The 13,241-nt window shown below is 41.4% G+C and overlaps 1 long non-coding RNA gene and 2 other non-coding genes across 4 annotated transcripts; all 3 read left to right on the top strand.

Moving 5' to 3' along the window:
* Nucleotides 1-255: 255 nt before the first annotated feature.
* On the top strand, nt 256-11,335 carry LOC101014837. Of its 2 annotated transcripts, none has more exons than XR_004182204.1 (4): nt 256-843; nt 5,098-5,533; nt 7,547-7,628; nt 10,516-11,335. It is a non-coding gene; the product is annotated as an uncharacterized LOC101014837 (long non-coding RNA). The 2 variants fall into 2 exon arrangements; XR_004182205.1 differs by having other exon boundaries at nt 256-872.
* Nucleotides 5,588-5,766, top strand: LOC116274059. Its single transcript, XR_004182536.1, has one exon. It is a non-coding gene; the product is annotated as a small nucleolar RNA SNORA81 (small nucleolar RNA).
* On the top strand, nt 7,349-7,479 carry LOC116273992. The gene has a single exon (XR_004182475.1). It is a non-coding gene; the product is annotated as a small nucleolar RNA SNORA63 (small nucleolar RNA).
* Nucleotides 11,336-13,241: the final 1,906 nt, after the last annotated feature.

Below are 13,241 nucleotides of genomic sequence, written 5' to 3'. Positions count from 1 at the left end.
TTTTATTTTCTTCTTTTATTCTTACGAATTCCTTCTTTCTGCTTCTCCTAGGTTTACCTTGCTATTTTTTTCTAAATTATTTAATTTACTTTTATTTTGAATTTTTAAAAGCACTGCATTGGTATATCCCACAGGTACTAATATGCAGCGCTTTCTCTCTCTTTTTTTTTTTTTTTTTGTTCATTTTTAAGATATTCAGTGATTTCAGTTTTGAGACGGTTAAGAGGATTTCTTCATGCTTTTTTTTTTTTTTTTTAACATTTCGAAAATGTTATACAATTTTGCATTGTTTTATTCTCCACTCCTTTGTATCCTACGACAGTCTCCCGCCCCTTTCTTCACCTCAGTGCTCTAAAGATCGAAGGTCAAGAAGAGAGTTTCTTGTCCTGGAGCCTGCGAGAGGGTGGGCCCTTGCAGTTCATGCGCGGAAACAGCGATAGGGACATCCAGGGCCTGAGAAGGCTGGGGACAGAGCAGATCCTCCCAGCCCCTAACACCGCCCGGGAGTAGATGCAAACCCCCAGGGCCCCGGGGGCCGGGACCACACCCCGCGGGCACGAGTCCGATTGGCAGATTGTAGCCGAGTGGTTTCAACGGTGACGCCCCCACCCGAATGCCTCGCTGGGATTGGCTCATTTCTTGGTTCAGACCTGGACGGTGGCCAGAGGAGGACAAGAGGCTTTCACACAGAACGGAGGTGATGTGGACGACAGCGGAGACGCAGCCGCACTTGAACAAGCGACCGGGCCCCGGGGACATGGCGGCAGCCTCTGCACCGTCAGTGTTGCTCGCGGCTGCAAGAAACTGGTGGCGGCACTGCCTGAGCCCGCTGCTGTTGCCAAGGTGACGGGGCATAAAGCGGCGGTCGACCGGTGCGTGGGGGCGGGGGAGGGGTGAAGGGAGAACGAGGCTCGAGCGGGAGGACAGGACGGCATCCGCTTGTCAGGGGATTCGGCTTCCAGTCCCCCTTCCAGAGGGCGTCGTTCTGCAGCCGGGCATCGTTCTGCAGCCAGGCCTCTGTCTTTCCCCCGCCCCTACAGGGCACGAGCTACAGAATGTTTTTTTTTTGTTTCTATTTTTTTAAAGTAAGGAAGCACTTTCCTTTCCCGCCCGTTTATTCATTTGTTTACTTCTGGTTCCCGTGTCCTTTTAACATGTCCCCGTCATTCCCTGTTTAAGGGCACAGGATGTTCCAGGCTCATCTTGTACTTAGCTCCTGCCTTGGAATCAGACATTTCTCCAAAGAATCCTGATTCCTTTTTTTGGAGAATGTTATTTTATAGCCGTATCTGGGTTGTAGGTTGTGTTCGTTGCTACTAGGATGCCATTACTTCTAGACTGTCTCAGCAGACAAACGCTAGGAAACTTTATGTGTGTATTTATATGTGTGTATATACATATATATGCACACACACGTTATGTGTATATGTGTGTGTATGTACATATGTATACATATATATGTACACGCACTCTCCCCACACACATCCATACACGCATCAATCCAGGTACATCTATATCTGTTTTATATCTATCTACATGTATGTTTAAAAAAACAGCTGAGTTCATACTGTTACCTCAGTTCCAGTGCATCATCTCAGGGTTCAATCAGATCTGCCCTTTCTGTAATTGTTACTGTTTTCTGAGAGTGAGAAAGCTGGTTGTCCTTATCCACAAGATATTCACTTCTTTGCTCAATCGTATACAAAAAGTTGATTCAAAATCGCTAACCCGTACCACTGTGAAAAACAGACCAACTAGCCAGAGTTCAATATTGGTTTACAGTTATTTTTGTCTTTAGTTTCTGTAATTAAAACTGTATTATACAGGTTATGAAGGCAGTCATAGAGGTGTTATGACTATAGAGGTTACAAAGTCTCTGTAATTAAGATGTGGAACTAGTGTGTGAATAATAGAAAAAGACAAGTAGAATAGAATAGAAAATCCGGAAGTAACCCCAAGTGCACATGGAAAGTTAAAGGTGGTGTCACATATCATTGGAGCAGAGTTGGGCTTTGTGATACACAGAGCTGGGCCAACTGGTTGGCCATTTGGAAAAAGATAAAATTAGATCTACACCTCATAGCATAACAAAAATAAAGTCTAAATGGATCAGGGATCTAAATGTGAAAAATGAAACAATACAACTACTGAAAGAAAAAGGCTTTCTAACTATGACTCAAAAACCCATAAGCAATAAAATAAAAAGTTGATAAATTTGACCACATAAAACAAATGGCATGACAAATACATCATAAAGTCAGAAGACAACTGAAAAAACACTGGATTGGGAGAAAATAATCTGTAGCACGTATCACGGGGTAAAGGATGAATATCTTTCATATTTAAATTTGAATTTAAAAAATTTTCCAAATCAGTTTTCTCTGTTTACATTCAGCAGTGGCAAAGTGACTTTATCTTTTACATCAGAATATGTCAAAAAAGTAGTAAGTTACACTGCTTTTAAAGATAAGAGTCATCCGTTTAAAAAATACTTATTATATCATGTGTCTTAGGGTCCCAGAAGTAAACCCTAAGACAGGAATTCCTGTGCAAATAATTAGAAAGTTTCCAGGAAAAAATCGCAGGGAAATAGAATAGAAAGGGAAGGAAGGCCACAGAGCAAGCTGCTCTAAGCCTGTTCCCCTCGAGGTGACTCAATCCTGTTGAACTCTAAGTCAGGGTGCATAGTCAATCCTTGGAGTTGTCCTTACCAGAGAACCAGCAAGCTGGTGTGTACGTCTCTGCCGAGTCACTGGTTAAGGTCTGCCCTCAGGGAGACCCGACTTCCCAGATACTTTGGGTTTTATAAAAATATAAAACTTTATGCTTAAGACTTAGTATAAAGTCATCCATTCAGAACCTTCTTGTTAACTATTGGACTTGCATAGAGGGAGTTTTTGTTTCAAATTAAACAGAAACTAGGGTTGCAGGTGTGTTTTGTAGGTCTGTATCTCAACCAATTGACAAACTGAAGCTTTCTTTCTGGGTAGACTAGGATCCATGCCTTTTCTGTTTACTATTGTCAAGTTTAAATGCAGTGTGCAACATGAAAACCGCAGTGATGTGTTATGAGTTGGGAATCTTTGTCATTTGTGACATCTGCATGCTATCTGTTTTCAAAGCTCACTGCTATATTAGCTATGAAGTAAAGCTTGTTTTAACAAAGCGATAGGCTTCATTAAGATCATGGCTATATAAGTCATGGTTTCCTATTGGAAAGATAATTATCTTTAAAGTGAATGATAACCAGTGAATAGTGAATACATATCAGAAAAACTTGCCCTGGAGATGTAAATGCAGAGCTTATTCACTATTTATACATCTTAAACACAGAAGAATAATGTAGAAAATGTCTATTTTGATTTTTCCTAGGACATTTTTTTAGCTAGTGATGTTTAGGGTATGGGAGGGAAAATAACCTAATGAAGCAAGTTGCTACACATGAATATCTAGAAATGATACTAAGACTTTTGAAAAATAGAGTTTATTTTATTTTTTAAATGGCTTTAGGTTTCCAGAAAAAAAATACAGGTTTACAGAGAAGATAGTACAAAGAGTTCCCATATACCTTGGATGCTATTATATGTTATTAACATTTTACGTTAGTATGGTAAATTTGTGGTGTAATTATATTATGGTTAGTATGCTACAATTTTTTTTGAGATGGAGGCGTTCTCTGTTGCCCAGGCTGGAGTGCAGTGGCACGATCTCAGCTCACTGCAACCTCCACCTCCTGGGTTCAAGCGATTCTCCTGCCTTAGCCTCCCGAGAAGCTGGGACTACAGATGTGTGCCACCATGGCCAACTAGTTTTTGTATTTTAAGTAGAGACAGGGTTTCGCCATATTGGCCAGGCTGCTCTTGAACTCCTGACCTTGTGATCTACCTGCCTTGGCCTCCCAAAGTGCTGGGATTACAGGCGTGAGCCACTGCACCCAACCAGTATGATACAATTAATGAACCAACATTGATGGGTTATTATGAACTAAAGTCCACAATTTATTCATGTTTTCTTAGTTTTTATGTAAAGTACTTTTTCTGTTCCAGAATCTTATCCAGGATACCACATTCCATTTTGCTGTCATGTCTCTGTAGACCCCTCTAGGCTGTGACAGTTTCTCAGATTTTTCCTATTTTTGGTGACCTTGACGGTTTGGAGGAGGAGTATTCAGGTATTTTGTAGGATATCTTTCTGTTAGAATTGACTGATGTTTTCCTCTGGATTAGACTTGAATTTGGGGCTTTGGGGAAGAGAACCACAGATGTAAAGTGTGATCTCTCTCTCTCTTTTTTTTGTGTTGCCCAGGCTGGAGTGCAATGGTGCAATCTTGGCTCACTGCAACCTCCACCTCGTGGGTTCAAGCAATTCTCCTGCCTCAGCCTCCCAAGTAGCTGGGATTACAGGCATGTGCCACCATGCCTGGCTAATTTTGTAATTTTAGTGTGGGGTTTCTCCGTGTTGGTCAGGCTGGTCTCGAACTCCCGACCTCAGGTGATCCGCCTGCCTCGGCCTCCCAAAACGTTGGGATTACAGGCGTGAGCCACCGCACCCGGCCTAATGTGTGATTCTCGTCACATCAGATTGAGAGTTATGATGGTTGCTGTTGACCTTAATTACATGGATGAGGTAGCACTGGAAAGGGTTCTGTGCTGGAAAGTTACTCTTCCCTACCCTCCTTCCACACTGTACTATTAGGAAGGAAATCACAAGGTCCAACTCACACTTAAGTGAAACATTTTCTTCTAACTTTTCAAAAGGATCAGGTTGTTTTGGATGAAGCAGATAAAAATGTTGAACCAAGGAATTAAGGATCAAATCCATGAGATTTACTAGAAATTAAATACAAGTACTCTTGTGCACATGAGTTTTCTCCAGCTGGCAGGTTGGATTCATTGTTACAACATAGCTGTGAAGTGCTATGTTGTCCTTGTCCCCTGCTGAAAGCAATTGTTTCCCACAATCTCTGTCTCACTCAGTTCTATAGTAAGACATGGACGCTTGGTCTCAAACATTATTTCTCTAAGTATTGTTATGAAACTATTACATCTGCTTAATTGATTTGTCAACATAATTAGTCATTGTCTTTTTTTTTTTCAGAGTCTCACTTCATCGCCCAGGCTGGAGTGCAGCAGCACTATCTGAGATCACTACAATCTCTGCCACTCAGATTCAAGCGATTATCTTGCCTCAGCCTCCCGAGTAGTAGCTGGGAGTACAGGCGTGTGCTACCATGCCCAGCTAATTTTTGTATTTTTGGTAGAGACCTGGTTTTGCCTTGTTGGCCAGGCTGGTCTCGAACTTCTGACCTCAAGTGATCCGCCTGCCTCGGCCTTCTAAAGTGCTGGGATTACAGGCGTGAACCACTTAGCCTGGTCAGTTATTGTCTCTTTTTAAAGATTGTGTTGCTTTCTGCCTCAATATTAATATGTTGGAAATTACCAAGAAGTTCATGACAGATCTATTTCACATTCTGGTGAAGAAGGAAGAATTGGCCCTTGAAGGAGTCAATGTTTTACAATAATTTTGAAAGAGGGTAATGTTTTTCTAATTGATACACATAAAAACCATAGCCAGGGATTTAAAATTTACCTTCTTGTTTAAGCTCTCTACTAAAATTCCAGAAACTAGTATCATGTCTTAGCATTTGTAATAAAGCTATCAGAGAAAAGCCAAGAAGAAAAAAGAACTGTACCAGATAGAAAAATTGAGTTGAACCTTTTTTTTTAGACGGAGTCTCACTCTGTCACCCAGGCTGGAGTGTAGTGGCGCAATCTCAGCTCACTGCAGTCTCCACCTCCCAGGTTCAAGTGATTCTCCTGCCTCAGCCTCCCGAGTAGCTGGGATCACAGGTGCCCACCACCATGCCTGGCTAATTTTTTGTATTTTTAGTAGAGACAGGGTTTCACCATGTTGGCCAGGCTGGCCTCGAACTCCTAAACTCAGCTGATCTGCCCACCTTGGCCTCCCGAAGTGCTGGGATTACAGGCGTGAGCCACCATGCCCAGCCTGAGTTGAACCTCTTTTTTAAAACAGGGTACTTTGTTATAAGATCTGGTACAGTAATATCTATATTTAGGCAGAATTAGTAAAATCAATGAATAACTATTCTCTTCCAGTGGTAGGGGAATATGCAGGTGTAACCAAAATGACTTTTTTTTTTTTTGAGACTCGGAGTCTCCCCTGCCCGCTGCTTGCCCAGGCTGGAGTGCAGTGGCTGATCTCTGCCCACCGTGCCCCTCCCGGCTCACGCCATTCTCCTGCCTCAGCCTCCCCTGAGTGGCTGGGACTACAGGCTATTTCGCTAATTTTTTTTATATTTTTAGTAGAGACGCTCACTGTGGTCTCGATCTCCTGACCCTTGTGATCCTCCTCAAGCTCCCAAAGTGCCGGGACAGTGTGAGCCACCTACCAGCCTCAAATGACTTTGGCCCAACTCTGACATGAATTAACATTTTCCTCTTGGAAATACTGTAAGGAAAGAAATTGTATGCTCTTAATGACGAGAGATTGACCAGTCAGGTTGTTCCTTGTAGAACACAGAGTGAAAGGTATCCTGGTTTGGCAGCAGCCAGTTTCTGGTGAGCCGCTCTTTCCTGATGCTAATTAGGATGCTATTAATATCTGATTATAGTTGAGCCGTGAACAACCTGATTAGGGGCACCAGCCCCGATACAGTCAAAAATCTGCAGATAATTTTTGACTCCCCAAAAACTTTACTACTAACAGCTTAATGTTGACCAGAAGCCCTACTAATAACAGTCGATTAAACACATATTTTGTATGTTATATGTATGATATACTGTATTCTTTTTTTTGAGACGGAGTCTCGCTCTGTCACCCAGGCTGGAGTACAGTGGCCGGATCTCAGCTCACTGCAAGCTCCGCCTCCCAGGTTTACGCCATTCTCCTGCCTCAGCCTCCCAAGTAGCTGGGACTACAGGCGCCCGCCACCTCGCCCGGCTAGTTTTTTGTATTTTTTAGTAGAGACGGGGTTTCACCGTGTTAGCCAGGATGGTCTCGATCTCCTGACCTCGTGATCCACCCGTCTCGGCCTTCCAAAGTGGATATACTGTATTCTTATAATAAAGTAAGCTAGAGAAAAGAAAATGTTATTAAGAAAACCATAAGGAAGAGAAAATACATTTACTGTTCATTAGGTGGAAGTGGATCACCATAAAGGCCTTCATCTTCCTCATGTTCATGTCAAGTAGGCTAAGGAGGAGGAGAGAGAGGAGGGTTAGTCTTGCTGTCTAAAGGGTGGCAGGGGCAGAAGAGAAGCCACTTAAGTGGTCCTGCCCAGTTCAGACCCATTTCCTTCAAGGGTCCACTGTATTTTCTTAGTAAACTGAGGCAGGATCTAGTTACATTGTAGCTGTGAAGTGCTGCATTGTCTTTGACCCCTGCTCAAAATAAAACTGTTACCTTTCAAGCCCTGTCTGCCATGGTGCTCTAGCTGCAGGGATGTCTGGTCTCATACATGTTCACCTGTTTAAGTACTGACTTGACAAATGACTCTTGAGAATGAGGGGTTGGTGGTGTTTTGCAGGTAGTGACAGAAGGAAGAAAACATTGTCAGGAGGAAATTCAGATAAAGGACAAACCATATTTTGACTGCTACTGACTTGTTGGTAAGTATTCTAATTCCTTATTTAATGACAGTATCTCTCTAGCAAAAGTTGGTTTAGGGGGAAAGTTTATAGTAGACTTTGCCAGCTGAAGTTGTAGGGGCATGAAGATCACACTCCACAGTGAACTGTGCTGTTATATATAGGTCATTACTCTTGTGGCCTAGAAGAGTGTGCAGCAGTTGCTTTTTGAAACATAATTTATATACTATCATATCTGAGGTTCTTGATTTTTAGGTTTAGTAGTGTGTATACTGATCATCAACTGTGATCTGCCCACTGCTTGTGAAAACTATATTCTCATTTGATTATTTGACATCTTTGAATTCCTTGTTTTTATTCTGGTGAAATAAATTCATACACAGTTACGTGTCACTAAACAACCGGGATGTGTGTTCTGACAGATCACAGAGCGTACTTACACAAACGTAGATGGTGTAGCCTACTACAAACCTAGGCTATGTGGTATAGCCTGTTGCTCCTCTGTACTGAGTACTGTAGGCAGTTGTAGCACAATGGTATCTGTATATCTAGACATAGAAAAGTTAGAGTAAAAATACATCATAAATGATAAAAACAGCACCCTTGTATAGGGCACTTACAGGGGTGAGGCTTGCAGGACTGGAAGTTGCTCTGCGTGAGTCAGTGAGTGAGTGGTGAGTGGATGTGAATGGCTAGAATGTTACTGTATACTACAGTAGACTTTATATATAAACACTCTGCACATAGGCTATACTACATTTATTTTTAAAATAAAGTAATTGCCAGGCGCAGTGGCTCACACCTGTAATCCCAGCACTTTGGGAGGCCGAGGCAGGCGGATCGCCTGAAGTCAGGAGTTCGAGACCGGCCTGATCAACATGGAGAAACCCTGTCTCTACTAAAAATACAAAATTAGCCGGGCGTGGTGGTGCATGCCTGTAATCCCAGCTACTTGGGAGGCTAAGGCAGGAGAATCGCTTGAGGCGGAGGTTGTGGTGAGCCAATATTGTGCCATTGCACTCCAGCCTGGGCAACAAGAGCGAAAATCAGTCACAAAAACAAAACAAAACAATAAAAATAAAGTAACTAGGCTATAACTTTACGATGGCTATGAAGTCACTAGGTGACAAGAATTTCTCAGCTCCATTATAATCTTAAGGCATCACCATCGTATATGCAATTTGTAGTTGACCAAAATGTCATTATCCAGCGCATGACTGTATTGTTTTTCAAGGTGATTTTGTCAGCCAGGCAAATGTATCAGGATAATAATTTTATCACCTCGTAACATGATATTTAAATTGTACCTGGGAGGACTCATGGTTGGACAGAACACAGTGGAAAGCAAATGTGAAATGTTCCTCAGATTTTGGACTTTATATACCGTTGATATTTCAGGGAAAAATCAATAATGCTATTAGATTTTGTTGTCTTTAACTCACCTATGAGTCTGTCTTAAAGTCGTGTTTGCTCATAGCTTGTGCTTTCTTGACGATTCCTCTATAGTTGGAATTTTCTCAGCATTTTTTGGTCACAGTTTATATTGATCCTAGCCTAGTTATATTGACTTTGTCACTAAATAAATTGAACTATGCCTTGTTACCAATAAAAATGAGTTACTATATTTTTTTTAATGTAGTAGTTCATAGGAGTAGGTAACAAGTGGTGGTCAGAAATGCCATGGGCCTGATTTCGGACGTAGATTTATAAGTGAAACAGCAGGTCGTTTGGATAAAGAAGGAATCAGTATTTCCATATGTGGTTTTCTCTTGTTCTGATTATTTGATATTTTAAGTTCCTACAGCAAGAACACTTTTGATTGGTTGTGTGATCCATTTTAGTAGAGAACTGTAGTGGCAAACATATTTTGGTCATTTGTGTTAGAGTCTGTGACATGAACTGAGCAGAAAGGAGTGATAAATATGGATTACCAGAATACATTTTTTCAAGATTTCCCTCTACTGGTAAAAGTTTCCCAATAGAACTACCCAATAGAACTTTCTGTGGTGATGGAAATGTTCTCTATTTGTACTGTCCAATACAGGAGTGGCAGATAACATGTGACTATTGGAATGCGCTTAATGCAACTTTTTTTTTTTTTTTTTTTTTGAGATGGAGTTTTGTTCTTGTCACCCAGGCGGGAGTGCAGTGGCGCAATCCCGGCTCACTACAACCTCCGCCTCCTGGGTTCAAACGATTCTCCTGCCTCAGCCTCCCGAGTAGCTGGGATTACAGGTGCCCACCACCACTCCTGGCTAATTTTCATATTTTTAGTAGAGACAGGGTTTCACCGTATTGGTCAGGCTGTTCTCGAACTCCTGACCTCAAGTGATCCACCCGCCTTGGCCTCCCACAGTGCTGGAATTACAGGTGTGAGCCACTGTGCCCAGCCTATTTCATTTAATTTTAATTAATTTAAATTTAAATAGCCATATGTGGCTAGTGACTGTTTATTGGACAGCATAGTCGTAAACAACAGTGAACATTTCAGAGCTGACATCTGTAGTTAATTCTGAAAGTGTATCAGAATGGATTCATAACTGTTCCTTTTGTTTTGTGCCTGTTCACATCTGTCCCAGACTGACATGACACCCACTCTTGGCTGGTCCACTTTGGTAGGGGCTTTAATTTTACTACCCTAAACCCAATACTTTCATCCTCTTTATAAGTAATAATGTTCATTTCGCAGCCAGATGAGCCTTAACTCCTTTTGTACTAACTTTGCAAAAAAACCTTTTCTTTTTCTCTAGATATTTTGATCAGTATCTTGTATTCCATTTAGAAGCACTCTACATATAATTCTGGCAAATAAACAGCCACCGATGATTAACTAGTAGCTCAGATTGTTCAGTAGTTCATGTAGTACTTGCTGAATAATATTCTGATTCATATTTTTTCTTTTGTTCAGAACTGGCAGTAGGGGTCAACTTGGGAAGACAGCTGTGACCATAAATATTAAAGAAGACAAAAGGATTCTTTGTGACACTGAGACCTTCTGCAGTACTACAGTGGGGGAAATGCCGGTGTACACAGCTGGCCTCATGTAATTCCTGGGATGAGATCGTTTGGGATGCAGTGCTGGCTGTTGCTGAGCAGGCGATCACGGTGCGTACTGTGTTTCTTTCCTTGAGAATATTTGAATCTCGCCTGAGTACTCATAACAGATGAGAAACACAGGTTTTGATAGCATAGATTCACACTATCATTAGTCATGAGCTCTTGAGAGCAAAGTAATTGGTTTTGTCCTCTTTAGAGTTAGACCCTGTGGTTGGGTATGAAAGATGAGTGTCTGTAAAAATCTGTCTTAGAAATGTATTTCCAAGACTCTGTCTCAAAAAAAAAAAAAAAAAAGATTTCCTAGTTCTGTAAAAGTCGCTATATTGAGTGTTCTCTATCACTTAATAATATACTTACTTTGTTATTAAGTGGACTTAAAGATATGCGGTGTAGAAAATCAGCTAATTATGTTAAACCATGGTGTCTCCCTTTATTGTGTTAGGCTGAATAGAACAAACTTTAAAATAATTTTTTAAAGAAAATATTTGAATTCATTTTGTTTGGTGTTATGTTTTTATTCAGAAAAGCATTTTATTAGTGCTAGGTGTGAACCAGAGCCTTTTGCTAAATACCAGCAGCAATCATGTCCTAGAGTTAAATCCCAGAAAACTTGCCATATTGTATATTAAAGGTTCAGTAAATTACAATAAAGTATTCTTTCTTTAAAGTGATTTGGTTCTTATTCCTTAAAAATCATACTTTTTGCCATAACTCCATATTTTCAAAGGAAGAAGATGAAATGAAATAGTACTCTGTAGTAAATATTTTATTCCAGTTACAAAATTACACACAAATGTGGCTTTTTATAAAAAGGTTTAATAAAAAATTGGGCTGGGTGTGGTGGCTCACAGGCCGGGCATGGAGGCTCATGTCTGTAATCCCAGCACTTTGGGTGGCCCAGGCAGGCAGATCACTTGAGGTCAGGAGTTCGAGACCAGCCTGACCAACATGTCTACTAAAAATACAAAATTAGCCGGGCATGGTGGTGCGTGCCTGTAATCCCAGCTACTTGGGAGGCTGAGGCAGGAGCATCACTTCAACCTGGGAGGCAGCAGTTGCAGTGAGCCAAGATCACACCACAGCACTCCAAGCCTGGGTGACAGAGCAACACTTTGTCTCAAAACAACAACAACTAAAGTTCCAAGTTAGCTGCTGCTTGGCAGTAGCACAAAGACTGATCAGTGAGGTTGTTCATTAGCACCATCTGCCAAACATTGTCTGCTACTTATGAGAAAAAGGAAGCATTTGAACATGAGATTTCTCCCTCTTCTGGTGTGGCAAAAATCTTCTGGTACACGCAAAGTAGTTACATAACAGCAAGGTTTTCTATGTTAATGGACTAATATTAATCAGTAAAGTTTTTTTTCCATAACAATAACACGGAGTGTATATAATGGGTCCTATAACAGAAAAATGGACATCGAATGTGATCTTTTTAAAAAAAAAAAAATAGACTATTATTTAGAGCCATTTCAGGCCAACAGAAACACTGAGCAGAAAGTACAAAGAATTCCCATACACTCCCTGTTCTCACACACCCACGGTCTCCCACACGTCAACATCCCACACCAGAATGGTACATGGGTTACAATCACTGAACCTCTATTGACATGTCATTATCACTCAAAGTCATAGCTTAGGGTTCATTCTTGGTGGTGTACATTCTATGGGTTTAGAGAAATTTATGATGACATTTGTCCACCATTATAGCATCATACAGAGTATTTTCACTGCCCTGAAAATCCTCTGCTCTACCGATTTCATCCCTCCCCACAACCCCTGGCAACCACTGATTTTCTTTTTTTGTTTTTTTGGGTTTTTTTGAGACGGAGTCTCGCTCTGTCACCTAGGCTGGAGTGCCGTGGCGTGATCTCAGCTCACTGCAAGCTCCGCCTCCCAGGTTCAAGCGATTCTTCTGCCTCAGCTTCCCAAGTCGCTGGTACTACAGGTGCCCGCCACTACGCCTAGCTAATTTTTGTATTTTTGGTAAAGACGGGGTTTCACCGTGTTAGCCAGGATGATCTCGATCTCCTGACCTCGTGATCCATCCGCCTCAGCCTCCCAAAGTGCTGGGATTACAGGCATGAGCCACTGTGCCCGGCTGACCACTGATCTTTTTACTGTCTCTGTGGTTTTCCCTTTTCCAGAATGCCTTATAGTTGGAATCCTACAGTATATAGCCTTTTCAGATTGGCATCTTTCACTTATATCACTTAAGCTTCCTCCATGTCTTTTCATAACTTCAAAGCTCATTTCTTTTTAACATTGAATAATACTGCATTGCTTGAATGTACTACAGTTTATCCATTTGGCTACTGAAAGACATCTATGTTGCTTCCAAGCTTTGGCAATTATGAATAAAGCTGCTATAAACATCAACGCACAGGTTTTTGTGCAGACATAACTTTTCGGTTCCAGTGGGTAAAAACCAAGGAGTGTGATGGCTGGATCATATGGTAAGAATATGCTTCGTTTTGTAAGAAACTGCCAAACTGTCCTCCAGCTTGGCTGTGCTGTTATATTCCCACAAGCAGTGGACCACAGTCCTGTTGCTGCACACCTCTCCAGCATTTGGTG

This window comes from Papio anubis, chromosome 2, assembly GCF_008728515.1.
Source record: "Papio anubis isolate 15944 chromosome 2, Panubis1.0, whole genome shotgun sequence".
Lineage (NCBI taxonomy): Eukaryota > Metazoa > Chordata > Mammalia > Primates > Cercopithecidae > Papio > Papio anubis.
This window is presented reverse-complemented; position numbering and strand designations above follow the sequence as displayed.